The sequence below is a fragment of the Oncorhynchus masou genome, chromosome 11, assembly GCF_036934945.1.
Source record: "Oncorhynchus masou masou isolate Uvic2021 chromosome 11, UVic_Omas_1.1, whole genome shotgun sequence".
In the NCBI taxonomy this organism is placed as follows: domain Eukaryota; kingdom Metazoa; phylum Chordata; class Actinopteri; order Salmoniformes; family Salmonidae; genus Oncorhynchus; species Oncorhynchus masou.
In genome coordinates this window covers 22,326,754-22,335,053 of record NC_088222.1, presented here as the reverse complement: position 1 = coordinate 22,335,053, position 8,300 = coordinate 22,326,754, and positions in this window count along the sequence as shown.

Sequence of the window (8,300 nt, the reverse complement as noted above, 5' to 3'; positions counted from 1 at the left end):
TAATGAATGGGCTGGACATGCGGAGTTCGGAGTTTTGATTGGTCTGCCATAGAAGCTATTCAGTCTGTGTTGGTAATCCTGTCAAACGCACTTTAAAAAAAAATGTATTGTATAGTGGAGCTGCATAAGTGTTGCTCTGGAGGATCACGTTTTGAAATCAGTGGAATTAGAGCACGCTAGTTAAAGAGATGGAGAAAGCACCTGTCTCCGGATTACATCTTCAAACTAAGGGTTAGGGTAAATTTCAAGATGAAGTGTACTGTTAGCTAGCTAGCTGACATTAGCTGGCTGGCTCCCGAGCTGACATTATTATTAGTTTCCCAGAGCCGTTTGCTGTTCTAGTTAGAGCCTAATGTTAGCTAGGTAACATTGAACATGGTTGGTTAGCTCCCAGCACTGTGACATTATTGGTATTGTTCATTGTTGTTTAACTAGCTAATGTTAGCTGGCTGGCTCATTAGCTAATGTTATGTGATGTGTGTGAACTTATACTTTGTTTACCTAGCTATGTACATTGTTTAGCTAGCTAGATGTCTTAAGCTAAAGTGTACTGCTGGCTCCCTAGCTGACATTATTATTCCTTTCCCAGAGCCGTTTGCTGTTCTAGTTAGAGCCTAATGTTAGTTAGCTAACATTGAACATGGTTTGTTAGCTCCCAGCACTGTGGCATTGTTGGCACTGTTCATTGTTGTTTAACTAGCTAAAGTTGGCTGGCTGGTTTGTTATCTAACGTTACGTGACGTGTGTACAACACCCGTTGAATATGGCCAGTGTCAGTAAAAGTCTGCAAAAAAAGCGTAATGAAATTGTTGCCAGCAGAGCTTGTTAGGCTGTTTTCATGTTATCCAGAGGTAAACAAATCATCGGCCAGAGTGTCAAGCATGCACCTCAAGAGCGAGACAAGATGGGTGGGGCTAAAGCTTAAGAGGGTGTGAACAATGCTGAATGGGTGTAGACAAAGAAGCGCTCTTCACTAGATCGCAAAACATTCAAAGGCAATTTTCTCAAAAGTGAGTTTACAAGTTGATCAACTTTCAAAGAATGATATACCATTTTGTAGCTCTGAGTCTCTATCTAATGTAAAAACACAATTGCAAATTTTGCTACATAAGACCAAATCCAGATGGTGAGTCACATAATTGTCTAAAAAATAATCATTTCAAACCTTGTTTAAATGTGTATACGATCACATATATCTCTCTATTATCACTGTGGATAGTTTGGAACAGATTTCCAAAATTATAATCACATGGAGCTGATTTGCTGGTGTTTTTACAGTGTTTTTTGAATGCAAATAGTTTTTTTTGATTATTTGGGAGGCCAAATAAAATTGGCCGCCAGTTGGGGTTCCCTGTTCTACTGTATGCTCTATTTAGTATTTCATTGATCACTGTATAATCCTATATGTATTGAGATTGACATGACTCATGAAAGATTTACTTTATTTGTATGTCTTTGTATCTGGAGCTGATAATATTATTATTTTTTATTTTTTTCAAAAGTGGTGTAGCATCCACAACTGCAAATTGTCTTAATCAGGTTTCGCTAAGCTCAGAGCATTTTGTATAAATTTCTTTTGGAGTCAGTGAAAGCTTGTTTTGTATATCTCAATCAAATATATTTATAAAGCCCCTTTTACATCAGCTGATGTCACAAAGTGTACAAAGTCACAAAGTGCTGATTGATTAATTGGTTTGGTATATCTACAGCCTAGTCTGAGTACTCAGACTGATAGGGACTTCATATATGGGCGTAGCTGACTCTGGTCGAAGTCATGTTGGAATGGAGCACGAGCTGGAAATCCATATATGGGCCTAACAGGAACTCCTTATACCTAAACCCAATGCAGCAGAACATTTTGTATGTGTTCCAACACAAAACAAGGGAAGATGTAAGGTGCTTTGGTGATAACATTTAATTTCTTTATGTTATAAAATACATTTTGCCAAGACGAATAAGATTTTTCATGTTCTGAATCGTTCAGTTGTTCTCTAACATTATATCCAAAAAGTTGGATATCGTAACCTAATACATCAGATAATAAGCACCGAGCTCGTTTGACAGAGCAGTGCAGCTTTCTGGCCAAATTTTGTGGTTGTCGTCATACAAGTTGTTTCCGCGGGTCGTAAATAGCTAAATTAGCATGACACAAGCTGAAATCAAATAAAAAGCTTGCGGTAGGCTCAGCACTCTGTTGACATTTCACAGAGATACGCTTGTTTTTGTGAGAAGTCTTCAAAAAAGTAATGTCATGTCTCAAAATCGATATCTATCTTGCCTCTGTATTGTTCTTTGTCCTTCAGATTTGAGAAGAAAGATGACAAGATCATTGGTTACCCTGTCAGATTGCCTTAATTATTTTACAGCATCCAGTCCAGCTGACGCAATGCTATTTTCTTGAGTTTTGTCCCCTTTTTTTCTCTGGAATTGATTTAGACACCCTAATTTTTACCATCCTTGATCCAAGATGGCGTAGCAGTGAAGACATGTTTGTTTTGTCCTCGTGTACTTTTGTATTTTTTCATATTTTTTGTATATATATTTCAATCTATTTTCAATCTCTTCTTGATTTTTTTTATTTGATTATACCTCCCGGTAACCTGCCTCACCCAATGTGATACGGAATCGCTATTATTTTCAATTTTAGAACACATTTAAGAATCTTAGCTACAAGCTATTTAGTCATTGTTAGCCACTGCTAGCGGCTTTTACCTTCTGCACAGATACAAGCCCTGTTTTTAGCCTGGATAATACCCGCCTGTCTACCAATATCGCTTGTCTACCAATATCGGACTGTCTCTCCACAACAACGCCGGATTCCTGCCGTAATCCCTGGACCACTACTTCTGATCTTCACAGCTAGCTTGCAGCTAGCTAGCTAGCTCACAGCTTGCAGCTAGCTAGCTCAGTGCTCACAGCCAGCTAGCTCATCTCTCACAGCTGTCTAGCTCAGAGCTCACAGCTAGCTAGCTCACAGCTAGCTCACAGCTCACAGCTAGCTCACAGCTCACAGCTAGCTTTCACTCACCGTGGCACCTAGTACCAAAGCTATTCCCTGAGGCCCACCTCCCGGCCTACTCAGCTGTTCTCCAGAACCCCACTCAAACACGGCTAGAGCCCAAAACTCCACCGGATCCTTGCTGTAAACTCTGGACCTTGGCACCGGATCACCACTGCTACCGATTGGATATAGTGGCTAACGCCACTGCCACGAAGCTAGTACCAGTTAGCCGTGAGCCAGGCACATCTCCCAGCTAGCAAACTAAATTCCAAAATACCTCTTTCACCATCTGGCTTGGATTCTCTGTCGACAAGGCGCCCCGCCACACCACCACGACTGGTCTGCCGACGAATACTCCATCCGCTTTGCCTTCATCCGGCCTCCGTCGGAGCAGACGCTAATAACTTTAAACGCCATGTCGCTAGCGTAGTGGGGCTCCCCTGTTCCATCTACTGCTGCCCCCTGGACACTATGATCACATGGTTACATAGCTGATGCCTACTGGACTGTCGATTAATCACGGTACTCCATTCTGTTTCTTTATTTTTTATCTGTCGGCCCCAGCCGCAAACTCAGATTCTGTGTGTAGTTAATCCGACCCTCTCTGCCTAGTCATCGCAATTTTACCTGCTGTTGTTGTGTTCGCTGATTAGCTGTTGTTGTCTCACCTGTTGTTTTTGCTAGCTCTCCCAATCAACACCTGTGATTACTTTATGCCTCGTTGTATGTCTCTCTCAAATGTCAATATGCCTTGTATACTGTTGTTCAGGTTAGTTATCATTGTTTTAGTTTACAATGGGCCCCCTAGTTCCACTCTTCATACCTCTGATACCTCCTTTGTCCCACCTCCCACACATGCGGTGACCTCACCCATTATAACTAGCATGTCCAGGGATACAACCTCTCTTATCATCACCCAGTGCCTGGGCTTACCTCCGCTCTACCCGCACCCCACCATACCCCTGTCTGCGCATTATGCCCTAAATATATTCTACCACGCCCAGAAATCTGCTCCTTTTATTCTTTGTCCCCAACGCTCTAGGCGACCAGTTTTGATAGCCTTCAGCCGCACCCTCATTCTACTCCTCCTCTGTTCCGCGGGTGATGTGAAGGTAAATCCAGGCCCTACATGTCCCCAGGCACCTTCATTTGTTGACTTCTGTGATCAAAAAAGCCTTGGTTTCATGCATGTCAACATCAGAAGCCTCCTCCCTAAGTTTGTTTTACTCACTGCTTTAGCACAATCTGCCAACCCTGATGTCCTTGCTGGGTCTGAATCCTGGCTTAGGAAGGCCACCAAAAATTTGGAGATTTCCATACCCAACTATAACATTTTCCGTCAAGATAGAACTGCAGAGATAGCCTGCAAAGTAATGTCATACTTTCCAGGTCCATACCCAAACAGTTCGAACTACTAATTTAAAAATTAATCTCTCCAGAAATAAGTCTCTCACTGTTGCCGCCTGCTACCGACCCCCCTCAGCTCCCAGCTGTGCCCTGGACACCATTTGGGAATTGATCGCACCCCATCTAGCTTCAGAGTTTGTTCTGTTAGGTGACCTAAACTGGGATATGCTTAACACCCGGGCAGTCCTACAATCTAAGCTAGATTCCCTCAATCTCACACATATCATCAAGGAACCCACCAGGTACAACCCTAAATCTGTAAACATGGGCACCCTCATAGACGTTATCCTGACCAACTGGCCCTCTAAATACACCTCCGCTGTCTTCTATCAGGATCTCAGCGATCACTGCCTCATTGCCTGTATCCCCTACGGATCCGCAGTCAAACGACCACCCCTAATCACTGTCAAACGCTCCCTAAAACACTTCTGCGAGCAGGCCTTTCTAATCGACCTGGCCCGGGTATCCTGGAAGGATATTGACCTCATCCTGTCAGTTGAGGATGCTTGGTCATTCTTCAAAAGTAACTTCCTCACCATAAGCATGCTCCGTTCAAAAAAATGCAGAAATAAGAACCCCATATATCCCTTGGTTCACTCCAGACCTGACTGCCCTCGACCAGCACAAAAACATTCTCTGGCGGACTGCAATAGCATCGAATAGTCCCCGCGATATGCAACTGTTCAGGGAAGTCAGGAACCAATACACGCAGTCAGTCAGGAAAGCAAAGGCCAGCTTTTTCAAGCAGAAATTTGCATCCTGTAGCTCTAACTCCAAAATGTTTGGGACACTGTAAAGTCCATGGAGAACAAGAGCACCTCCTTCCAGCTGCCAACTGCACTGAGGCTAGCCTGTTGACGGCATGGGTTCCCAAGCGGGAACTACACCCCCCCCGTTCAACTCAAACGGTGGCGCACAGAATGCAAAAATATTCTTAGAAATATTTAACCTTCACACATTAACAAGTCCAATAGCTGAAATGAAAGATAAACACCTTGTTCATCTACCCAGCGTGTCAGATTTCTAAAATGTTTTACGGCGAAAACATAGCACATATTTATGTCAAACCACCACAAAGACACAGACGATATGCAGCCATTTTGTCGAACAAAAGATGCAATCACAAACGCAGGATTAAAAGAAAAATCATTCACTAACATTTTGAAAATCTTCATCATATGACAGTAAATATAACATGTTACACAGTACATTTATGTTTTTTTCGATAATATGCAATTTATATCCATAAATCTCGGTTTACATTGGACGCCATGTTCAGAAAATGCTCAAAAATGTCCAGAGAAATTATAGAAAGCTACACCAGATAACAGAAATACACATCATAAACTTTGACTAAAGATACATGTTCTACATATAGTTAGAAAGATACACTGGTTCTTAATGCAACCGCTGTGTCACATTTTTTTTCAACGTTACGGAATTAGTTCACTATGCAATAATCTGAGACGGCGCTCAGACGTAAATAATATTTCTCCGCTATGTTGGAGTCAACAGAAATACAAAATTACAACATAAATATTCCCTTACCTTTGATGGTCTTCGATCAGAATGTAGTGGAAGGAGTCATACTCACCCAATACATCATTTTGTTTCAATTCTAGTGTCCATGTAGTAGCATATGCTACCACTTTCAGCTCAAATGCCCAAAAAATGACTTCTGGTCCAGAATAATTGCGCAAAACTTCCAAATTACATATTATAGGTTGACTAAACTGGTCAAACTAAGTGCAGAATCAAGCTTTACGATGTTATAAACGTACAAAACGATTGGCATTCCAACCGGACAATCCTACTTAATCTCGGGCAAGCTGGAACAGAGGAAGATCTTTGTCCAAAGCGCGCCCTAACGCACATGGATTTTCTCGCGACACCCACTGTTTTTCGCCTCATAGGGTCAAAGTTCACAGCATTTGCACAATTAAACGCTCTACTGAATGAGGACCTCTAGTGGAAGACATAGAAAGTGTTTCCAGATACATAACTGTTTGGGAAGGGAGGGGGCGATGACGTCAAAGTTGCCCCAACTTTCAGGATTCCAAAACTAGTTTGGGAGATTGCCTGCCCTGTGAGTTCTGTTATACTCACAGACATAATTCAAATGGTTTTAGAAGCTTCAGAGTGTTTTCTATTCAATAATAATTATTATATGCTTATATTAGCAATTTTGGACAGACTTTTATTCAGTTTACTATGGGCACGCAATTCATCCAAAGGGGGCAGTATTATCCCTATCCCGAACAGGCTAAGTAACAAGGTCACCACGATAAATCCATGATAAACGAAAACTTCAACAAGTATCCAACCTCGGTCAACAGCTCCACCCCCCCCCCCCCCGCAGCTCCTCCCCCAAGCCTCCCCAGCTTCTCCTTTACCCAAATCCAGATAGCAGATGTTCTGAAAGAGCTGCAAAACCTGGACCCGTACAAATCAGCTGGGCTTGGCAATAATGACCTGCTATTTCTGAAACTATTCGCCGCCATTGTCGCAACCCTTATTACCAGCCTGTTCAACCTCTCTTTCATATCGTCTGAGATACCCAAGGACTGGAAAGCTGCCGTGGTCATCCCCCTCTCCAAAGGGGGAGACACCCTGGACTCAAACTGTTACAGACCTATATTCATCCTGCCCTGCCTATCTAAGATGTTCGAAAGCCAAGTCAACAAACAGATCACTGATCATCTCGAATCGCACCATACCTTCTCCGCTGTGCAATCTGGTTTCCGAGCTGGTCACTGGTGCACCTCAGCCACTCTAAAGGTACTAAACGATATCATAACCGCCATCGATAAAAGACAGTACTGTGCAGCTGTCTTCATCGACCTGGCCAAGGCTTTCGACTCTGTCAATCACCATAAACACATCGGCAGACTCAGTAGCCTCGGTTTGTCTAATGATTGCCTTGCCTGGTTCTCCAACTACTTTGCAGACAGAGTCTCGGTTTGTCTAATGATTGCCTTGCCTGGTTCTCCAACTACTTTGCAGACAGAGTTCTGTGTGTCAAATCGGAGGAGATGTTGTCCGGTCCTCTGGCAGTTTCTATGGGGGTGTCACAGGGTTCAATTCTCGGGCCGACTCTTTTCTCTGTATATATCAATGATGTTGCTCTTGCTGCGGGCGATTCCCTGATCCACCTCTACGCAGACGACACCATTATGTATACTTCTGGCCCTTCCTTGGACACTGTGCTATCTAACCTCCAAACGAGCTTCAATGCCATACAACACTCCTTCCGTGGCCTCCAACTGCTCTTAAAACCTCTTACATCTATGGGGGCGCTATTTCATTATTGGATAAAAAAAACGTGCCCGTTTTAAGCGCAATATTTTATCACAAAAAGATGCTCGACTATGCATATAATTGACCATTTCCTTGAAGGCGCAAGGAATGAGCCTGCCCGATCTATCGTTTCCCCAAGTTGTCTGCAGCATTGTGACGTATTTGTAGGCATATCATTGGAAGATTGACCATAAGAGACTACATTTGCCAGGTGTCCGCCCGGTGTCCTCCGTCGAAATTGGTGCGTCATCTTCGGCTGCACGTCTTTTTCCAAGCGATTCAGAGGAGAAAGTAGACATCCACGATCGATATATCAATGAAGAGATATGTGAAAAACACCTTGAGGATTGATTCTAAACAGTGTTTGCTGTGTTTCAGTCGATATTATGGAGTTAATTTGGAAAACAGTTCGCCGTTTTGATGACTGAATTTTTTTTTTTTGGTACCCAAATGTGATGTACAAAACGGAGCGATTTCTCCTACACAAAGAATCTTTCAGGAAAAACTGAACATTTGCTATGTAACTGAGAGTCTCCTCATTGAAAACATCCGAAGTTCTTCAAAGGTAAATTCTTTTATTTGAATCCTTTTCTGG